General features: G+C 42.9%; 1 pseudogene; it reads left to right on the top strand.

Moving 5' to 3' along the window:
* Positions 1-9,281: 9,281 nt before the first annotated feature.
* LOC122558139 lies at positions 9,282-9,456 on the top strand (annotated as a pseudogene).
* Positions 9,457-21,548: the final 12,092 nt, after the last annotated feature.

The following is a 21,548-nucleotide window of genomic DNA, read 5'->3' as shown; positions in this document are numbered from 1 at the left end:
CCATGATGTTCAATAGCCTGAAGGGAACATCTGATTCCAATGGCAATTTGATTCAGTGAGCATCTTTCAATTCGAATATTACTGAGTGTGCGTTGCTCGTCAAAGGGGAACAACTAACTTCAGTGTCCAAGTATTACTGGGAGCATTTCTCAAAGTAAAATTACACTGAGTGGGGGTTACCATCTGGAAAGGATCAACTTACTCGAATAGCCTTGCACAATGAGGATTGTTTCTGACAATGGTATTTAACTGTTTGTGGGGAACTGAATGAAATGTAAGATCTGACCACTGTGGGAACTAGGATGATAACGATATGAACCATGCAGTGCTTCGATTATATTACATTCCTTATTTCTCTTGTGCCAACCGATGGAGCTGTCAGTGTAGTTTGCAAATATACAATGAATTGCAAATTGGGAGATCTTCCCAGCTGTTTGTTTCTATTTGATGCGAGTTAAACAACGTGAAATGTCCCATTGGAGATGAACAGATGCGATATTTTTCATAAAGGGAAAATGGCAGGGCAACAATGTGAATTCAGTGAAATACCTACCGGACATATTGTATTGACTTGAATAATATTTTTGGTATTGATTAAACGTCCAGCAAGTTTAGGACAAGTTCTGGGATATTAGTACGCTAATTCATTATCTGTACATCAATAAGGATGGTTGTAGAGCTGGAAATGTTGATACAATTTCAGATCTGTATCTCGTTAGATTTGTTTTAAGGATTGTTGTATCTGTAATTCGTAACCTATCCAGAGTTAATGTTCCAATGATCGATGCTCTTAACTTTGTGAGGTATGTCCTCCTTTAATGGAAGAGGTTTTGATGCAGACTTTTCATCAATCAGTTTGAAGACAGTATATAAAAATAAAAATACTAATACTATTTGGTATAAAATGTCTGTTTCAACAATTAACTAACTTTAGTACCTGAAAGATGATGAGGATGGCTAATGATTGATTTGGTAAGCATCACATAGAATTAACAGTCCAGAATACAGACCATTTAACACTATGAATTACTGTACCATACAAGCCTCTCTTATTAAAAGTGCTCTAAACCTGAATGAATATTCACCATTAATGAACTCCAGTTTCGGTCTGCCTCATGAGCGGAAATATAATTTCCATAATTGTATCACAAAGTCCATTATAGTCTTTATTTATGTCACTAACACAACTCACAAATCGAACTTCCAGAGTTGTGAGCATTTCCCTTCATTTATTGTGAAAATGGCAAACGTTTTTACACTTTGAAAAACATGAACTCAGTGAGATTATAACTCTCTATGGTTTCATCCTGACTACAGGTGAAGATGGTTTTGCCTGTTGGAGGTTTCATTCTGAAGAGCGACATGATTGACATTGTTGGAGTTTTCCACTGCACCACAATAAAGATGAAGGGAAAATTCTTCAAGATAATTGGTAGATTGGCTCAGTAGAGACTTTAATTGTAAAATTAAGGCAGAGACCACTGTCTGTACTAAAGGAAATGGAGAGGAATACTTGAACCTTGAAGATTGTGATTATTAAGGAGCAGGGCAGTGGGCTTCATTTTAGATTGATACAACAAAGGGCTATCACAGACTTGATGGTCTTCATTCTGTCCTGTGAATGTCAATCCAAAGGTTGATTACAATTTTGAACAGTGTGCTTGCACTTTTATCGGGAAGAGAGATAGGTGCTCCTTCACTTTTTATAACATTTTCAGACAATAGGAATTAGTTCTTACTCTACTACACATCCTATAAATGGTTAAGCTCTGTTTTATTCCTTATGTTTAAAGTAGAGCACAAACTGCTTCTTAATATATATCACAAAAGGAATATATTGGGAATAGAAGACCATCTCGTTAGGGTGATTAACACTGTTCTCCACTACAAAGAAGGAAAGTGAAGAAGGCTGTGTTGCCTGGCTGGTGCAAAGGCTCAGGATATCTGCTCAGAGCTGTAGAGGAACATCCAATCGGAGAGAGAAATCCGATTATAATGGCCCATGTGGTACCAATGACATCCAGATAAGGGAGGAGGTTCTGCATACAAGGAGCCAGGCATAAAGTTAAGAAGCAAAATCTCAAAAGGTACTTAACTTTGAATAAATACCTGAGCCACATGAAAATTGTCATAGAGTAGAGAGGGAAGATGAATGCATGGCTCAAAGACTGGTGTGGTAGAAGAGGGTTCTTGCTAAAGAGGCACTGGCACCATCACTGGAGAAGGTAGATGCTGTATCATTAGTATGGTTTACTGTGTGAGGAATTACATAACTAGGAAATTGGAGAGGGTTTTACAGCAAAAGAAAAGGGGCATAGGAATTAAAATTGGGAAAGGATGGTAAATTAAATAGTGGAGGCAAGGTAATAATAAAATAATCAGGAAAGGGTAGAGAGTAAAAACCTAATAATAAATCAATAGATAAAGTAGAGGTTATAAAGACTGTGAAAGGACAAATTTCAAGGCTGCTCAGTTTTGAATATTTGAAAGAAAGCTGATGAGCGGCTAGTGCAAATTTGAATAAACATGATCTGATGGGTGTTACAGAGATATGGGAGCAGGTTGACCAAGATTGGGACATGAATATTGAAAACTCTGACATTTTCCTGGGAAGGACAGGAAGCGAGAAAAAGGTGGTGGCATGATTCTGTTAGTTCATGATTGTATCAGCACAATGGAGACGTGTGACGGAAGTTCAGGAATCCAGGGTGGGGAAACCATTTGGGTTGAGATAAGACATGACAAGGAAGAGTCACACTGTACATGCCTCTTAGTAGTAACCATATGGTAGCATGCAGTATGAAAGAAGAAATAATGTGAGCTTGTTAGAAAAGTATGACAGTCATCTTGGGAGACCTATTCTACATAGCTGCTAGAAAAAAATCAGATGGGCAAAGGTAGTCCAGCTGAGGCATTCATAGAATGTTTTTAGGATGATTTAGAACATCGAACATTACAGCGCAGCACAGGCCCTTAAACCCTCAATGTTGTGCCAACCTGAGAAACCAATCTGAAGCCCATTTACCCTACACTATTCCATATCTCTGAACCCGAGCGGTGGTTACGTGTCCAAAAGAATGTTCCAGGTGGTAGAGAGCAGAAGAAATGTCAAGATGAAAGACTGGATGCTTGGTGCTGTGGTTCTGCTGAATATAGCGCATTATCTATTGCGGTGCATCATCCGTGTCACAGTCCAATGACTTTCCCAACTCTTGCTGCTCTCAAAGCCAGGAGGCAGACCCTTTTGCTTCAGTTGCCTGTGCTGGGTCATAGTCAATGCTTTGGTTTTCTCTACTCCAGGTACCTACACTAAATTGAGTGTAGAATACCTTTTCTTCAAATGTGGATCAATTTTGGAATTTCATAGTTCAGACAATGCACTCAGTATGGGGATGTTCACATACCAGGGAGTGATCTAAGAAGGAAACATTCATTTGTACTGGGGAGTTGGCTGTGTATTGGGAAGCTCCATTTTATTTTATTCATTAAAGGGATGTGGGTGTCACTGCCTCAGTCAACATTTACCGCCCTTCTGCAAATTGCCCAGTGAAGAGGTAAGAATCAACTCGGCTATTTTAGATGTGGAGTCACATGTAGACCAGACCAGGTAAGCGTGACTGTTTACACGCCCTAAAGGGCATTACTGAATGAGGTGAGATTTTTTTTCCCAACAACTGACAGCCTTCGTATTGTCATACTTCGAAATTATAACTCGACATTAGTTTTGAAATGAAATCCCACTACCTGCTGTGGCAGATATTGAACCGAGATCCTCAGAACGTTGTGTCAGTTTTTGAGTTAATAGTGATAGCAGTGATAACACGATTAGGCCATCACTTCCACGAATCTTTAGAATATTGCCAGAATCCAAAAAGGTAACCTTAGAGGCCAAGTAATAGTACACTATTTGGATCTCCTAGAACAAGCTATGGTCTTATTCTGGTGATGTCCATGGAGTGTATTGATTGAACGATGGGGACTCCTAGCCCATGTGTATTCTCTGAATCTGGGAATTAGGACCGCTATTCACAAGGAGATGTGTTTTGTTTCAGTGGGAACAGTGGAATACAGTCTTGGTTAGGTTGGGGGTTGGATGGTAGTGAAGTGGGGACTGGGGAGACCTTACCAAATGTTCCAGTTCTTCTGATTGTGATGGGTATCCAACATGTACATTTTGATTAGGTTCACTGGTAATAACCTTCATAACTCAGACTGCAAGGGTGTTCTGAGTAAAGGACTCAATGCCTATTACGTGTTTGTTCATGTTTGGGGGGTCATCTATTCCTATATATTATGGAGTGATTGAATGGCCTGTACTGTCGTTCATATCATGTGGATGTACAATTCTCGGGACAGTTTCAATTGTGGAGGCTTCAGAGGAATTTTGTCACCCATGTCAATGGTAAGTGTCTCCCATTCTTTGCTTTACTGATCCCGTGTGTCTCAGTGTGGATATTATGGTCTTATAGACAACTCCAGCCAGTCGAAGTAACCTATAAAGCAGCTGAAATAACCCGCTGTCAACCCCAATAACTATGTTTCTTGAGCAATCTGCTTCTCATATTCTTCCCTATGTCTTTTAAAAGTGTAAATGGTTCATTTCAGGAGTTCATATTATTTAAACTTCATGTGATAAGGAACAACAGTTATCATTGTGTTAAAATCCATCACAGACAGTCTGGGCTCCGACACAGAAACTTTTGATCAGTAACTTAAAGTCTTCTTTTTATCTTTCTCTCTCTAATAGTTAGTCAAGTGACGATTATCTTCTTGGCACGGGGCAATTGTGGTCTTTCCTCATGGAGCAATCGCTATCTGGTGGCAATGGCAATTTCTGATCTACTGTTCATTGATTTTGAGGTTGACCTTCTTCGATTTCCATTTTAGTATTCCCCACGGTGTTTCCTGAATATCACTGCTATTTGTTGCGTTCTCTATGTCCTGAGCTGCTTGACCATTGACTGCTCTGTTTGGTTCACTGTCGCTTTTTCTTTTGATCGATGTGTTGCCATTTGTATTCATCAGATGAAATCTCAGTATTGCACAGAGAAAATTGCAATGAGGGTTCTCGCAACAATCTGTATTTTCTTTTCTTTAAGGAGTACTCCCAACTACTTTCGATATGAACCTGGAATGATCATTAACAATGTTCCACGGTACTGCTATACCACGTCCAGTTATTATAATGGCCTTCAGTGGACAAGTTTTAAATATTTTGAACAGTTCTTAACTCCAATGTTCCCATTCACTTTCATTCTCTTTTTCTCAATGTTCTCACTGTCAGACACATCTCTGGGGCTATGAAGGTGCGGAAGGGACTGAGGGGTCAGAAAAACAGTGAGTGATCCAGAAATAGAGAGCAGACGGAAATCTGTGATTTTACTCTTTTCCATATCTGCCAGCTTCATACTTCTCTGGTTGATGTATGTTTTATATCTCTTTCACGTCGGTCATTTCTTGCATCGCACTGTTTTTATTCTCTTTCTACAAGCTGCCTTAATGCTGCGAAACCTAAGTTGCTGCACAAATGCTTTTATTTATGTGGTGACTCAGAAAAACTTCAGAGATCAGTTAATGTATTCAATGAAATACATTGAAATACGTTGTAAAAGAAATTCAATTGATGAATAAGCCCAAGTAACTGAGAGCCAAAATGAGATGCAGCAGATAATGGAACATGGAGTCCACGTGAGGAATGGACTGAAAGTGGAGGAGGAGCAGCAACATGATAACACTCCTTTTTCTCATGGGCAAGGAAAGTCTCCATCTGCTGGGCAGAATGAAATAAACTGGAGGAGCAAAGCCAGTGTAAAGTGTTGTTAGCAAGGAGCAACTCTTCACAGAAAGCTGAACAACAAAAGCATAACCGAAAGAGGAGGTAGATATTCACAAAATTACATTTATCCCAAGTAATCCGTTCTCAGTGAGTGAAGTGAATACAAATATAAATGTCCTGAAAGATAGTATCGTCATTCACTGCAAGCCAGAGTGGGAAAAGGAGCAACAGGTTCCTGACCATCTTCCTGACTGAATTCTCTGATTCTATCATCCAAACAAAAGTTAAAACACATGAGACGTTTCCTATAATAAAGATTAAATAATATACTGTAAAATGAGTCTTTTGTTTACAAACGTATTTCAGCAACACTTTATTTATTTCCATTCAGTGCTTCCTGTTTTGATACTGACAACCATTCCTCGCCTTGATTCGTTTCTTTCCATGCATTAGTTACTGTGTTGATGGGAAATTCAAGGTCCAATCAGAGGGCTCAGTGGCTGGTGGGATCCAAAGCTTGGGAATGGGGATGGATGTGGCAGGTGAGCCCTTACTGCTTCCATAAAAACGTTTCGTGTCTCTTAGTGACTCTGGAAGAACCCTATTTCCATTGTGGCTTCATAATAAAGGGAGTGGTAAATACAAAAAGATATTTGCATCATCATGAATAATTGTTTGCTTCTGCAAAACGGCTCTGAAATCCCTGCCTCAGCTCATAATTGTTGAAACATTGTTACCACCGTACCTTATATTCCAGTGCCATATCAGTGATCTCAAAATCTCTCGTTTAATACATACGAGTCATCCTCATCATCATCATCAAAATCAAAACTGTTGAATACTGCAATAGCTTCACCTTCTCCATTTTGTTTTTTTGAAAACGTTTGCAATTAGGTAGAGCCGGTGGGCAACTGTGTTGGAGATGGAGTAGATGGGAAGGGATGCACCAGGGATGAGGTGATTACATTGAGAGTGAGTACTCAACATGCAGAAAGACACAGATGAATCGTAACTGAGAAACGAGTCTGATTCGATCAACCAAAATCTATCTGTATGCTTTCTTACGCAATGACTCGGTACACGAGAAATAAATCAAATACACACAAACGTGAACAAATAAAGCTGCTTTCTGGATTCGTTAATGAAGAGTGCACCATTCCCAGAGACGCTACAATACTTGGACAAATCGCGAAATCGATACAAATCCCTCCTGCAAAAAACAGATAAGCGCACCACCCCCAAGTCAGGGACGTATCAGATATTAAAATTGACAATGTTTAAAAATTTCAAAATATAATTTATTCAGAGAAATAAATCTTTGGCACCTGTATGATTGGTCATGCCATTCATATGTATACGTTGCACGTCCTTACATAGTTGAGGTAAGGTTGAGGTAATCGTATTTACAGTTATCATATTTACAGTTCTGTATATTAAACCATCCAGTCTCTTGGTATTTAGCTGAGGCGTCAGCGGAACCCAACTACTGTGTGGTCCCCCAGTTATACTATATGCAAAGGAACCTTCTTTTACCCCAGTTTATGGGGTTACCATTGCCCATTTGACTGTCCTGTCTCTGGAGCATCTGTCTGCATCCCAATGGTGAAAGTGAACTGTTGGACCCTCGCGGGGCTGAGGGAACTGTCCGGCTCCTCACTGCGGTCATTTACCAGCTCTGCTCTTATTGAGCCAAGGAAAGGGTTTGCACCATCCAGTTCTGTGCCTTACAGTAGGACTGTCAGAGGATCACATCTCTCAGTTAGCTGTAGCTATAGGTGTGGGGCAGTTGGTAACTCCTGGTTCTCATTGGGTGGAGAGTGGACTTAGGGAAGTCCGTTGTTTCCTGTTTGGGGGGAAATGCCCTCCTCTTCCCCATGGTGCTCTGTCTCTTCTTCTGGTGGTGACCCTCCTTGCGCCCATCTGAAGCATCTGAAGAGCTGCCCTTACTTTTCTCATGCAGTTGCCGTTTCTGCCTTTGCTAAAGGCTTTGGGGAACTCGCAGGATTATCTTTTCCTGTTTATAACAGGAATCCATTCCTCTGCCTCCTTGTTTACATCCTCTTCCATTGCTTCCATCTGCCCAGCTGGAGCTACGATCAGCTGTTGTGTTTCTCTGATGGCTGCTGTCTCATCCACTCCAACCTGTTCTTCTTTCTGTGTGCCATAAGGCTCCGTTTCCCTGCTGTCTGCGTGGACCTTGATGGTCTTTGGGGGTCCATGGCTCACGTTGCCACCACTGGCCTACTGTGCGTAAGTGGCGACTCACACATGCCCCCCCCCCTACACACACACACACACACGTTTTGGGCAGGTATTGTACATCTGGCCCACCTCTCCGCACAAATTACAGCTCTTTGCGTCCTGCTTGCAATTCCTTCAGAATATTACCTTGCAGGCCGCCATGTGCCCCGACTTCCCGCAGGTTCGGCACACTTTCGGCTGCCCTGCATATGTCAGGTAGCCTCTGTTCCCTTCAGTTGCGAAGCTGGAGGGTGGGTGGAGGATGTTACCGTTGTCATCGACCCTCAGGGTTACCCTGACTTGGCATTTACTGGTCCAGATCCCGAAAGGGTTGACCACATCGGTGCTTTCTCCCTTGACTTGGACATACCTTCCCGGAAGGTCAGGACATCAGGAACATAGACGTTGTACATATGAATCGTAACAACCCGACCCCTCTGTGCAGGAAGCACACACAACGGGACCGCCGACAAGGTGGAGACTAGAGGCTCCCTTTCCTTCTCCTTGAAGACCTTCAGTAGCTGCTCGCACTGTTTCACACTCGTGAAGGTGATGTCAAAACAGCCTGCCCGAGGGAAATCCTGCAGACAATACATGTGCTTTTTTTAATTTCAAACATATACTTTATTCATAAACTATTTTGATGATCTGTAGAATTGGTGGTACCATTCATGGGGGAACCTTGCATTTCTTTACATACAGAGATCGGAATTAATCATTTGTATATACTGGCCTGTACATTTACCATCCATATATTCAGCTGAGGCTTCAGCGGAGCCCACTTACTGTGTGGACCCCCTGTTCTTTGACAGGCAGCCGTTACACGGTGGCCTTACCCCCTGCCCCCAGCTTCGGCACATCCCTCAACACGTAGTCCTGGACGGCGGACTGTGCCAGTCCGCAACACTCAGTCGGGGTCAGCTCCTTTAGCTGGAATATCAACAGGTTTCAGACAGACCAAACAGCATCCTTGACCGAGTTGGTGATCCTCTAGGCACAGTTGATGTTTGTCTCGGTGTGAGTCCCAGGGAACAAACCGTAGAGCACGGAGTCCCACATCACGGAGCTGCTCAGGACGAACCTTGACAAACACCACTGCATTCTTCTCCAGACTTCCTTTGCGTAGGCACATTCCAGAAGGAGGTGTGTGACAGTCTTGTCCCCTCCGCAGCTGCTTCAAGAGTCCGGGCATACATAAAGGATCTCACAGGCAGAGCCCTTCTCACTACCAGCCAAGCCATGTCTTGATGATTATTGGAAAGATTTTGCGATGAGGCGTTCTGCCAAATGACTTGTCAGTATTAATATCTGATAGGTCCCTGACTTAGTGATTGAACATTAATCTATTTATTGTTGGTAGGAGTTGATTTGGGAGCTTGCTCCACTAACATCCCGCATCGTCCGTGTATTGCAGTGTTTCTGGGAATGGTGCATCCCCTCATTAAACAATTCAAAAAAGCAGTTTATTTGTTCACTTTTGTGTGTGTTTGCTGAATTTCTCGTGTACTGTGTCTATGCAAAGCGTACAGACAGCTTTTGTTTGGTCAAGTCAGAGTTGCTTTTGTGCAAATCAACTTGGTCGAGGTTACAATTCATCTGCGTCTTTCAGTACTTGCTCTCAATGTTCTCACTTCATCCCTGGTGCCTCTTCCCACCAACTCCGAACAACAGAAGTAAAACAAAGTTCCTCACAAGCTCTTCTTAATGGCAAACTGCATTTCAGAAAACGAAAGGGAGAAGATGGAGCTATTGAAGTATTCAACAGCTTAGATTTCGATGATGATGAGGATGTCTCAGGTGCATTGAATGAGAGTTTTTGAGAACACTGTGAGGCAGGAAAAGATCTGTTTTATTTTTGTAGATTACATTCCCTACAGTGAAACAGACCCTTTGGCCCAACAAGTCCACACTGATTATTGAAGATAAATCCACCCAGATTCAGTTCTCTACATTTACCCGTGACTAATGTACCTCACACTATGGGCAATTTAGCATGGCCAATTCACCTGATCAGCACATCTTTTGGAATGTGGACAGGAACCGGAGCACCCAGAGGAAACCCACACATACATAGGAAGAATGCGCAAACTCCACGCAGATAGCCACCCAAGGCCACAATCGAACCTGGATCCTGGTGCTGTGAGGCAGCAGTGCCAACCACTGAGCCACTGTGCCACCCCTTTATGGTACATAAAGTCATATAGATGTACAGCACTGTAACTGACCCTTCAGTCCAACTCATCCATGTTGACCAGATATCTTAACCTCATCTAGTCCCATTCGACAGCACTTGGCCCATATCCCTCTAAACCCTTCCTGTTCAAATACCATCCAGATGCCTTTTAAATGTTGTACCAGACTCCAACAGTTCCATGCCAGCTCATTCCATACATGAACCATGCTCTGCCTGCAAACATTGCCCCTTCGGTCTTTTTTTTATTTTTCCCCTCTAACCCTAATCCTATGCCTTCTCGTTCTAGACAACCCCACCCCAGTGAAAATAACTTGTCTATTTACCCTATCCATGCCCCTCATGATTTTATAAACCTCTGTAAGTCACCCCTCAGCCTCTGACGCTCCAGGGAAAACACTCCCAGCCTATTCAGCCTTTTTCCAGTCGCTCAAACCCTCCAGCCCTGACAACATTCTTGTAAATATTTAAGAATGTTTCTCATCAGAGTGCAAAAGCAAATGAAATCAATGGGTGTGTTTGTGACGGCTTTATTTTATCAGTTCAGAGGCCTGTGAGTTTAATCAGATTGCATATTCATTGATGTCGGACATAATGTGTGCAGATTACTCCGAGAGTCGATTCTCACATTAACCAGTCCAACAGATACTTTGCGGAGCTGGCGAAATGAGCCAGAGATAAATAAAAGCACTGCATCAAGTTGTAGAATTACCTGTCCACAAATTACATTATTACTGTAAAAAAAAATCACTATAAACTTTCCAGCACCTGAGAAATGTCCTACTCAAGGAATGGCACAACATCTCTGGCTTTCCTTGACTTTTTTGCACTTTGATGCCTGAACCAGAACCTAATGTTTCACAGTGCTCCTGACTTGCCTGGTTGTTTATCACAGCCATAAGCCAGGCAGCTCATCGTTGTTGTTAGCAGTGTTCAGTCAAGGGGCTGTACTGTCAGACACTTGGAATAGCAGTTAAAGCAGCAAACACACTGCATGTGCTTCAACCAAATGGTAACGTCTCAGTTCTCAGTCAGGGCAAGGGTGACAGGATTCAGTCAGGAGATCCTGGCACAGTATGTCCAGGGACTTTGACATTGTTTGGGACAATCAGGATCAGGGAATCTGTATCGCTACAGTCCAGAGAGGTGACCACACAATCTATTCATTACATCCTCCAAATGCTCCGGTAGATTTTTCGATCCTGAATTCCCGTTCACCAATCCATGCTGACCCTGTCCGTTCCTATCATTAGGGATCAGTTCGATGAAATTCTCAAGGAGCAATTCTGAGGGGACCCTGTCGTAGCAGTGAATTTTGGGAAGTCAGTTCAGGGCAGTGGAGACAGCCTGTTTTTTTTAAGATTAGATTACATTACATTACAATGTGGAAATAGGCCTTTCGGCCCAACAAGTCCACATCGACGCGCAACCCACCATACCCCTACATTTACCCCTTACCTAACACTACGGGCAATTTAGTATGGCCAATTCACCTGACCTGCACATCTTTGGACTGTGGGAGGAAATCGGAGCAGCCGGAGGAAACCCACGCAGTCACGGGGAGAACGTGCAAACTCCACACAGTCAGTCGCCTGAGGCGGGAATTGAACCCGGGTCTCTGGCGCTGTGAGGCAGCAGTGCTAACCTCTGCTTGTAGCAGAGTGAACAGGACTTGTGGAAGGGATTGGGAAAATAACCATATTAGAGGTAGAGGGAGACAGGACGTGGGTTACTGTGGAAATGCGAGTCACCATCATTGTCCCCGTTTTCATGTGGTGGTTAGCATGTGATGGTTGGCATGGCGACACTGTAGGGCTGGTGTTAGGGTAATGTCGTGAGGTAAAGTTTATAAATTTGTGTCATGGACACGACACAAATTTCAAGGAGTAATGGAGAGTGAGGATGTCATGTTGCAGCTTTATAAGACTTTAGTTCGGCTTCACTTAGAGTGTCGCTTTTAATTCTGGTCGCCAAACTCCAGGGAGAATGTGGAGGGTGGAGAAGAGGCTTACCAGGATGCTGTTGCATTAGAGGGCATGAGCTAGGAGAAAAACTCAGGGTATTTTCCTTGGAGCAGCGGAGGCTGAAGGGAGACTCCATTGAATAATGAGATGGATCAATAGAGTTGACAGTCAGAATCTCTTTCCCAGAATTCAAATGTCTAAAACTATGGAGCATACATTGAAGTTGAAAGTGGGAAAGTTCAAACAAGTTGTGGGGGCGAGGTATTTTTCGAGAGTGTAGTAGGTGTCTGGAACGTAATGTCAGGGGTGGTAATGGAGGCAGATATGATAGGGGTGTTTCTGGGTCTTTTAGCCCCTTAAGTAGATGGATGTGCATAGAATGGAGGAATATGGAGAAAGTGAGCATCAACCAGCTGGAACTATCAGTTCCTAATTATATGAAGACAGACCTGAATTTATTTGTAAGAATGGTGGGCAGCAGCCTCATAGAAAACATGGACTAGAAATCATCCAATGTCATGGTTGTTGTATTGATCAGGAGATCTGTCACTGCCGTGAAGACCAGGCAAAGTTCTGGAGAGACTGCATTTCCCTCTGGACAACATCACCAGGTTTGAGAGCAGATCAGGAAAATGCAAACAGGGATACAGCACAAGACATGTCTCAAACTTTTGTTTGGAGTTAAAACTTTGCTTTGATTGATATCCACAAATTGAAAGATTATATTTTCCTTATATATATATATATATATAGGAAGAGTAATAGCAACTGCAATAGTTAAGTTGTGCAGACATATTAACCAGACGCTGACTAACACATAAAACAACCACATGATCTGAGTTCAATTGCCCGAATTATAGAATATTCCACACTAAATATTAACACTTCAGTGTGCTCAACAAAGATTCCTCTCCATCTCCGATTCTTAACGTCGGTCCATTGTTTTAGTCTATCCTACTAAACCGAACATAGCCACTCTGAAAAGAGAAGCAGATTTATCATTTCAAGTTCAGCTGACTCGCAGTGACTGTGAACTCAAAATGTTAATCCTATGTGTGTCTCTACAGACACCACACCACTTCATGCAGCATCCACAATATTTTACTTTGTGATTTAGACTCTAGTTTTCACTCTTATAAAATTGCTCCCCGTCAATTCGTTTTCTATTTACCGCCGACTTATCCCACTTCAAAAAGATGTTGATGAAATTTCTTTGAGCTAAAATGTTCATTGTGTAGATGCTACCTTGGAATTACAAAGGCAATTGATAGACTGGGCGAAGGGGAACATCTCTGTCAGTGCAAGCAAGTGTGTGTAGTGCAAACAGGGAGTATAAAGGAGGTTTACAAGAATGATCCTGAACTTCAGGGGTGACATTCTGTGGAGAGATTATAAAAAAGGAGGCCTGTTTCCTCTGGAATGGAGAATGTAAAGGGATAATCTGATCAAAGCCTTCAAGATCTAAACAGGGTGAGACAGGCGAGATCAAGGCAAATGATTCCTGCTGGTTGCAGATTCGAGAACAAGAGGGAAAAAGCCCGAGAATTCGGGTGCAGAAAGTTCACGAGAGATGTTAGGAAGCACTTTGTTACAAAAGGAGTAGGAAAGGTCTGGAACTCTCTTCCACAAACAGCAATGGATGCTGTATCATCTACAACGGATAAATATTTGTTCAGTGAAGGTATTGAGGGAATGGGGCAAAAGAAGGAAGATGGGGTTTCGCCACAGATCATGCATGATCCGATTAATTGATGGGACAGGATTGAGGGGCTGAATGTTCAACTTCAGTTCAAATGCTGTAAAATTAAGATCCCCCTACACAGCCGCATCAGGCACTCTCAGGAAAGGGACAGGATGCGGTTAGATACACAAGAAAGCTGCCTTTACTGTATCCCCATCAACCACCACCAGGAAGGGAAAGTACAGGGTTAGATACAGAGTGAAGCTCCCTCGATGATATCTGAATGAAAACTTTAAAAGGCAGGTATAATCTGACAAGAGATGCTGATTTAAGTTGACTCTGTACTCTCCTCATCTTCCACACAGGCACACAGACACAACAAGAACGGTACTACTCCACAAGTTCAACACCAAGGTCTTTGTTTGATTCTCTCTGCTCTGTTCTGATTCTGTTAGATTGCTGGTTCTGAACATCCACATTGGTAGGCAACCTACTACCATGGTGCCACGTCTTGCTCCCAAACGCAGCATCTGGTTTCAATTCGAAGTGTGATACAAAGCCTCCCAGTGTCAGAGGGAGGCGAGTCTTGAGCCAGACCCAGGCGTGTTCATCTGACACTCAGTGATTGTTTAGTGGAGTTTTAATATTTGACAGTCCCAACATTACTTTGTCATTCTGTGTCTCTGTGTAACTGTGTGAGCGATTGTGCGTGTCCATATGCGTGCATGTGTATGTGTGTGTGTCTGGTGTGCGTGTGTCTGTTCGTATGAGCGCGTGTCTGTGCGAGTGTCCGTGTCCGTGTCCATGTGTCCGTGTGTGTGTGTGTGTTAGCGAGTGTGTAAGTGATTGTGTGTGTGCATCTCTGTCAGTCTGCCTGCCTCTTACTAGGGCCCTGCAATATTGAGTCAAGTCCTCCTTCACTCCAGGACTTAGGTATTCAACAGTATTTTCCGTATCTTTTTCACAAATCACAGTATTAGATTTCTTACAGTGTGGAACAAGTCCACACCGACCCGCCAAAGCACAACCAAACAGTACGGGCAATTTAGCATGGCCAATTCACCTAACCTGCACATTTTTGGATTGTGGGAGGAAACTGGAGCACGCGGAGGGTGCTCACGCAGACACGGGGAGAATGAGCAAACTCCACACAGAGAGTCACCTGAGGCGTGAATTGAACAGGAGTCTCTGGCACCGTGAGGCAGCAGTGATAACCACTGTGCCACCTTGCCTCCCATTGGTATGAGGCTTCTTTGCAGATTATTCCCAGGGCATGGGACGAGGGAATCGAGGAATCCGTGTTTTGCCTGCAGACTTAGCCTGCAGGAGAAACAGTGACTAGCAAGGCGAAGGGATTGTTCATGTTAATTGGTTCACGGGATGTGAGCATTACTGGCTGGGCACAGCATTTATCTTCCGATCAACCTTTGAGAAGGTGGCAATGAGCTGCCTTATTGAACCACTGCACTCCATCAAACTCATATTTTTTGGAGAAACAGAATGTGGCAGAAATTAAATTCTCGCTTTCTGTGTTTCTGCTCCCAATTTAAAATTCAACCATTTCGTTTATACAGAGTTAGGAACTGGAATCTCATCGATGGTCTCAGCGAGTTTATGTCTTGAATAATACACCAGAGAGTGAATTTCAGTCTGAAATCTAATTGAGGGATGGGGGTATTAATATACAAAGTAACAGGTACAAGTTAATAAGATACAAATAGGAGTATAGTCAAGGGTATGTTGTGGTTCACAATTGATTAGTCAATACTGCGGAGTGAACTACAGACTGGAATCTAACTGAGGAGTTTATGGCGTTTATACATGGAATCACAGATGCTCAGGAGTGAGAATCTAATGGAGAGTATTGGATACTGGTGTTGTGTATAGAAGAACAGGTCAATGAATATCAGTTCGTGATCGGAATTTTATCAAGGGGTTTGGAGCATTTATTTATAGAATAACGGACACTCAGGAGTGAGATTCAGGCTGGAATCTTATGGAAGGTTTCAGCGTAGTTTATATGCAGAGGAACCTCGATTATCCCAATGGGATGGTTGGGCACTATTTCGCTCGGATAATTGATTATTCAGTTAATTGCTTCAATGCCTTTCCTCTGGGGCTCAGAGCTTTCTGAAGTTTCTTTTTTCCTCATTCTGCCTGCCTCTGTCTCAGGGCTTTTCTTTTCTGAGCAGCCACACATACGTGTGTAAAGGACCTGCAACATTGCTAAAGCCACTCCCCACATCGCTCTCCCCTGTCAGTTCAATGGGGGTTGACACAGCGATCACTTGCTAACTCTGCTACTTGTTCAGGAAATGAGGCAGCAGCACACCGAGTGTGAAACCCTGCACCACCCGACGCCCCCAGTGTGGCCTTCAGTTCCACCAACCCTGCACCTGTGCGAACTCCCAAACCTCGCCCCATCTAACCACCGCCTCCCCGCCCCCGTCCTGAAAGTCGCCCCCGTCTGAAACCCCCATCTGACACGAAATCCCTGCCCCGTCCGATCTCCCAACCCCACCTCCATGCAACACCCGCCCCATCCCCGACCAACCACGAGCTGTACAGGCATATCACAGAGTTAAGTAGCATAGATAAGTAAATAATAGGTAAACAACAGCAAAAAACAAAAACACAGGGACAGGCGAATACTTAGAGTTTGTGATTCCATTCAGTATTCTAACAACAATAGGGTAGAAACTGTTTCTAACCCGGCTGGTGCATGTGTAGAGGCTTCAATACCTTCTCCCCGATGGTAGAGGTTGGAGAAAAGCATTGCCAGGCTGGGATGGATATTTGAGAATGCTGGCAGCCTTTCCTTGACATCGGGCCTCGTAGATGGCTTCTATAGATGGCAGTTTGGCCTTTGTGATTATCCGGGCCGAGTTCACCACACTCTGTAACCGTATCTGACCTTGAATGGTACAGTTGCCATACCAGGTAGTGATACAATCAAACAGAATGCTCTCGATTCTGGATTAGTAGTGCTGGAAGAGCACAGCAGTTCAGGCAGCATCCAAGGAGCAGCGAAATTGACGTTTTGGGCAAAAGCTAAGGCAAATGTTCTTAATTATCTTGCATTCCCTGCCTATTTTCTCGTGTGCAGTAAATGTGTTCTATCAATCAACATTATATTTTAGTCTAAATGGTTAAGTACAAGTTTTAAGGCTATTAACTTTCCTAGCAAATTCCAACGCTCCAGGGAAAACATCCCAGCCTATTCAGCCTCTCCCTAAAGGACAAACTCTTCAACCCTGGCAACATCCTTGTAAATCTTTTCTGAACCCTTTCAAGTTTCACAACATCCGACAATAGGAAGGAGACCAGAATCGAATGCAGTATTCCAAACGTGGCCTAATTAATATTCTGTATATCCAAAACATGACCTCCCAATCCCTGCACTTGATGCTCTGACCAAGAAAGGAAATCATACCAAATGCGTACTTTACTATCCAATCTACCTGCCACTCTACTTTGAAGGACCTATGAACCTGAAATCCAAGGTTTCTTAGTTCATCAACACTCCTAGACCTTACCATTAGGTATAGATCCTGCCCGGATGACCTTTTCAAGATGCACGTTTGGATAAATTCATGAATCAGAAAGGTTTGCTGGGATCCACACCAAGTACAGGCAGGTGGGACATTTTAGTTTTGGAAGATGTTTAGTGTGGACAGGTTGGCCTGAAGGGTCTGTTTCTGTGCTGTATGACTATGATATTACAGTAGGCGGTCAAAAGAGAGGTTATTCTTTGCACATGCTCCCTTTGTCATCCACTCCACGGGCTGGGACACGGCATGGAAAATGAAGACACAGAGGGAGTCTGATATTCATGGGTGTGTAATGGAGGAACTTCAGAATGGGCTGTTCAGGGGAGATGAAGACACACAGGGGAGGGCAATTAGACAGGGACCATGGAGAGAGAGAGAGAATGTGAAACAAGAAGAAAGAATGCAAGAGAGTGGGAAAAATATCCACAAAGTTGAAAGAAGTAGTAGGAGAGAAAAAGGCAAAAAGAAAGGCTATCAATGAGAGAGAGCGAAGATTGAGAGAGAAGAGGGAAGCTCAGAGAGACTTAAACTGGAGTTAAGGAAAGACAGGACGAGATTAAAGTGGTGATGCAGTCCATTCAGGTTGGTCCCTGCTCTCTCAATGGTCCCTCACACCCCTCTTTCCCATTGGGGACAGACCCTGCTCCAGGGCCTTGCTTTAGGAGGGGCTGGTTCAGGGAGGTAATGGGGCTTATTAAAGTAATAAACTTAACTGAGATTCAAACACTCCCCACACTCACACACAGAGACAGTCAGAACCACACAGATACTCATTCCCTGCTCAGTGCACATGATGAAAGTGACAGTGGCCGCCAGAACCTGTTTGAAATCGCCCCAGGTCTGTCACTCAGAGAGTGCCCTCTCCACCCAAGTCCTAGCTCATCCTGTCAGCTCCCAGTTCCCTCCTGCGGTAAGCCTCCACCATAGATGGAGCACAGCCAGAGATAGTTTGGTGGGATTAGAGGGTGGCAGGGAGGGAGGGAGGTATGAGAGAAAGCAGCAGGTAAATAGTTTCTTTCCAGACTTCCCTCTGCCTGCTCCTGCTTAGCATTTTACTGTCTTGGAATGAAAGTTGCATGCAGTCTCATTCTTATCAAATTCTTTCTGTCTTTTGGCTTTCCGAATAATCAATGTCAAATTCATAACTTGCGATTGCTGGGTCACCTGTTTGGAACGCAGCTGTACTCACCACGATAGCACCATCACTGTCCACTTTAACTCAACATAATCCCCAAACACATTTTAAGAAGATCTTTATCATGACAAATTAAACAGAGCTGATGTTGACCCACAGAAGGTGATTTTAGGTCAGGTGGAAGCAACTGATATAATGAGGCAGATTTGAAGGAGCATCTTCAATCGGAGGGGGAGCTGGGTCATTGAAATGTGCAGAGAGAGAGTCCAGGAGTCCCTCTGGTTGGGCTTGGATTCCCCGCCAACCCATCAGCTGGTTCATGGAAAGGAAAGGAAGGAATAAAGAAATGGAATGATACAAGGGATTTAATGGAAATGAAACAAATTACTGTGGAAAATAAACTTAGAATCAGAAGACACTGAATATTTACAGGATATGATTTACTCTTCATAACACTCTTCTTTTTTATTTCTCTTTTGAGATGTGTGGATCAGTGAATTCAGTGAGGAAGAGTGGAGGCCTCTGTCGCTGCGTTTCACTCTCTGGGCCTGTAGTGAACAATGATCCTTTCCTCCAGCTCATTGATTTATGTATCCATGTCACCCACAGAGAAGTGATTGCTTGGAATGAATGTGTCTTTCATGCATGTCTAGCTCCTCTTCAAGATTTGCTTTTATTGTTCAGCTTTCTACTAACTGTTGCTCCTTGCTGGCAGTACTTTACACTGGCTTTGTTCCTCCAGTCTCTTTCGTTTTGTTCCTCAGATGAAGTCATTCCTTGCCCATTTGAAAATGAGGTTTGTCACGTTAGTATTTCTCCTTCTCCTTCCGACCATGCCTCACATGGACTCTTCGTTCCATAATCTGCAGCAGCTAATGTTGGCTATCAGTTACCTGGATTTATTTAGCAATTGAATTATTTTTATTACTGGATATTTGACTGCAAACTTTAAATGATCTCTGATTTTTTTCTGCGTCACCACGTAAATAAGTGCATTTGTGCTGCAACTGAGGTTCTGCAGCATATATGCGACTTCTCGAAAGAGTCGATAATCTTTGTAATCCAGTGAATCACCAACTTGAAAGAACATTAAAACATATGTCAACCACAACAGTATGAAGCTGGTGGTAATGGCAAAGAGTAAAATCACAGAATTATTTCTGCTCTTTATCTCTGGGTCATTCTCTATTCTTCTCTGACCTCTCAGTCCCTTACGCATCTTCACAGCCTCGAAGATGTGTCTGGCAGTCAGAATGTTGAGAAAGAGAATAAAAGTGAATGGGAACATTGGTGTTAAAAAATGTTCAATGTATTTAAAGTTTTTCCACAGGTCACCATAATAACTGTCCCTGGTGTCACAGTACCATGGAATATTGTTAATAATCTTTTCAGGTCTATATCGAAAGTATTTGGGAATGTTCTTTAAAGAAAAGAAGATGCAGATTGTTGCTACAACCCTCTTTGCAGTTTTCTCTGTACAATACTTAGTTTTCATCTGATGAAAACAAATAGCAACAAATCGATCAAAAGCAACAGCAACAGTGAACCAGACAGAGCAATCAATGGTCACGTGGACCAGGACATATATAACACGACAGATAGGAGTAATGTCCAGGAAACACCGTGGATAATAAAAATACACAAATCGGCCAAGTACAATGTTGAAAGTAATGAACAGTAAATCAGATGTTGCTATGGCCACCAAATAGTGAGTGGTGCATGTAGAAAGACCGCACTTCCGCTGAGCTAAGATTATAATCACCACGAGACTGACTGTAAGTGAGAGAGAGAGAGAGAAAGAGGAATAAACAGACTTGAAGTTACTTATCAAACATTCGATTATGCGTGAGCCCAGACGTAAATAATGGCACAAAGATAATTGTTGCTCCATGTCATATGATGTTTAAAGAATCTGAACCACAGTAGCAACCTCTCTCTAAATGAATCATTTTAATAGACAGAGGGAAGAACTTGAATGGCAGATGGTTCACAGAAACACAGTCATGTACTCAATTTTTTGGGGGTTGTTAGCAGCTGATTTCACCTGTTTCATAGGTTATTCAGATTGGCTGGAGACTCCGCTGAAACCACAACATCCACACATTGACACCTCGAAACAATAAATAAATGAATGAGATATACCTAACATAGACATTAATTGCAAAATTTCTGCCTTTGGCTTTGGAGCCTCCACAGCGCAGCTTGCTCACACTGTATGAATGACAGCATAGGGCATTAAATCTCTCCACAATGTCCAGGAATGAATGCTGTCCACAATCTGGATGAACAGATGATCAGGCATTGAGTCCCTCCCTCACAGACAGGATTGAACTTCCTGACAATCTGTACGATAGAAGTATTCAGCAGTGAATCCAACCACCATGTCCCAAGGTGAAAACCCACCGAAATCATAAACACCACAGCAATTGATATGGACTCCCCACATGTCCAACACCGTACACCACAACACCCACTCAAATAAAACCTGAATCCTTGCTGCATTGTTCATTGCAACTTTCTGTTTAAGAAATCACACGTTTTATCAGGGACTAAGTGAAGCTTTCTGCCTGATGTCCAGGCTCATGCTCCCAAACTCCACTCGTTGTGAATAGAGACCACCCTGCCAAGTTCATAGAACACACTAGGGCTAGGAATCCCCGTAACCTAACCCGCATTCTCCATGGCAATCCTCAGAGACTGTTTCTGTGATAAGATCATAGAAACCCTACCTTACAGAAAGAGGTCATTCGGCCCATCAGATCTCCAACAAACCTCTGAAGAGCATCCTACCCAGACCCCAACCAATGGATGTGTTTTTTTTTCTCAAGACTAATTCACCAACCCAATTGGGTGCACATTTTAAAGTGAATGGGCAGAGATTTTAAAAAAGGAATGAAGAATTTTTTTGTACACACAGGTTGATTCGTGTGTAGAATGGACATTCTAAGGAATTGGTACATGTGGGCACAATTACAACATTATGATTATGTGAATGATTATGATGTAGTA

The sequence above is a fragment of the Chiloscyllium plagiosum genome, chromosome 16 (assembly GCF_004010195.1).
Source record: "Chiloscyllium plagiosum isolate BGI_BamShark_2017 chromosome 16, ASM401019v2, whole genome shotgun sequence".
NCBI classification, from domain to species: domain Eukaryota; kingdom Metazoa; phylum Chordata; class Chondrichthyes; order Orectolobiformes; family Hemiscylliidae; genus Chiloscyllium; species Chiloscyllium plagiosum.
Note: the sequence above shows the minus strand (reverse complement) of the source record. Positions and strands in the feature narration are given on the sequence as shown.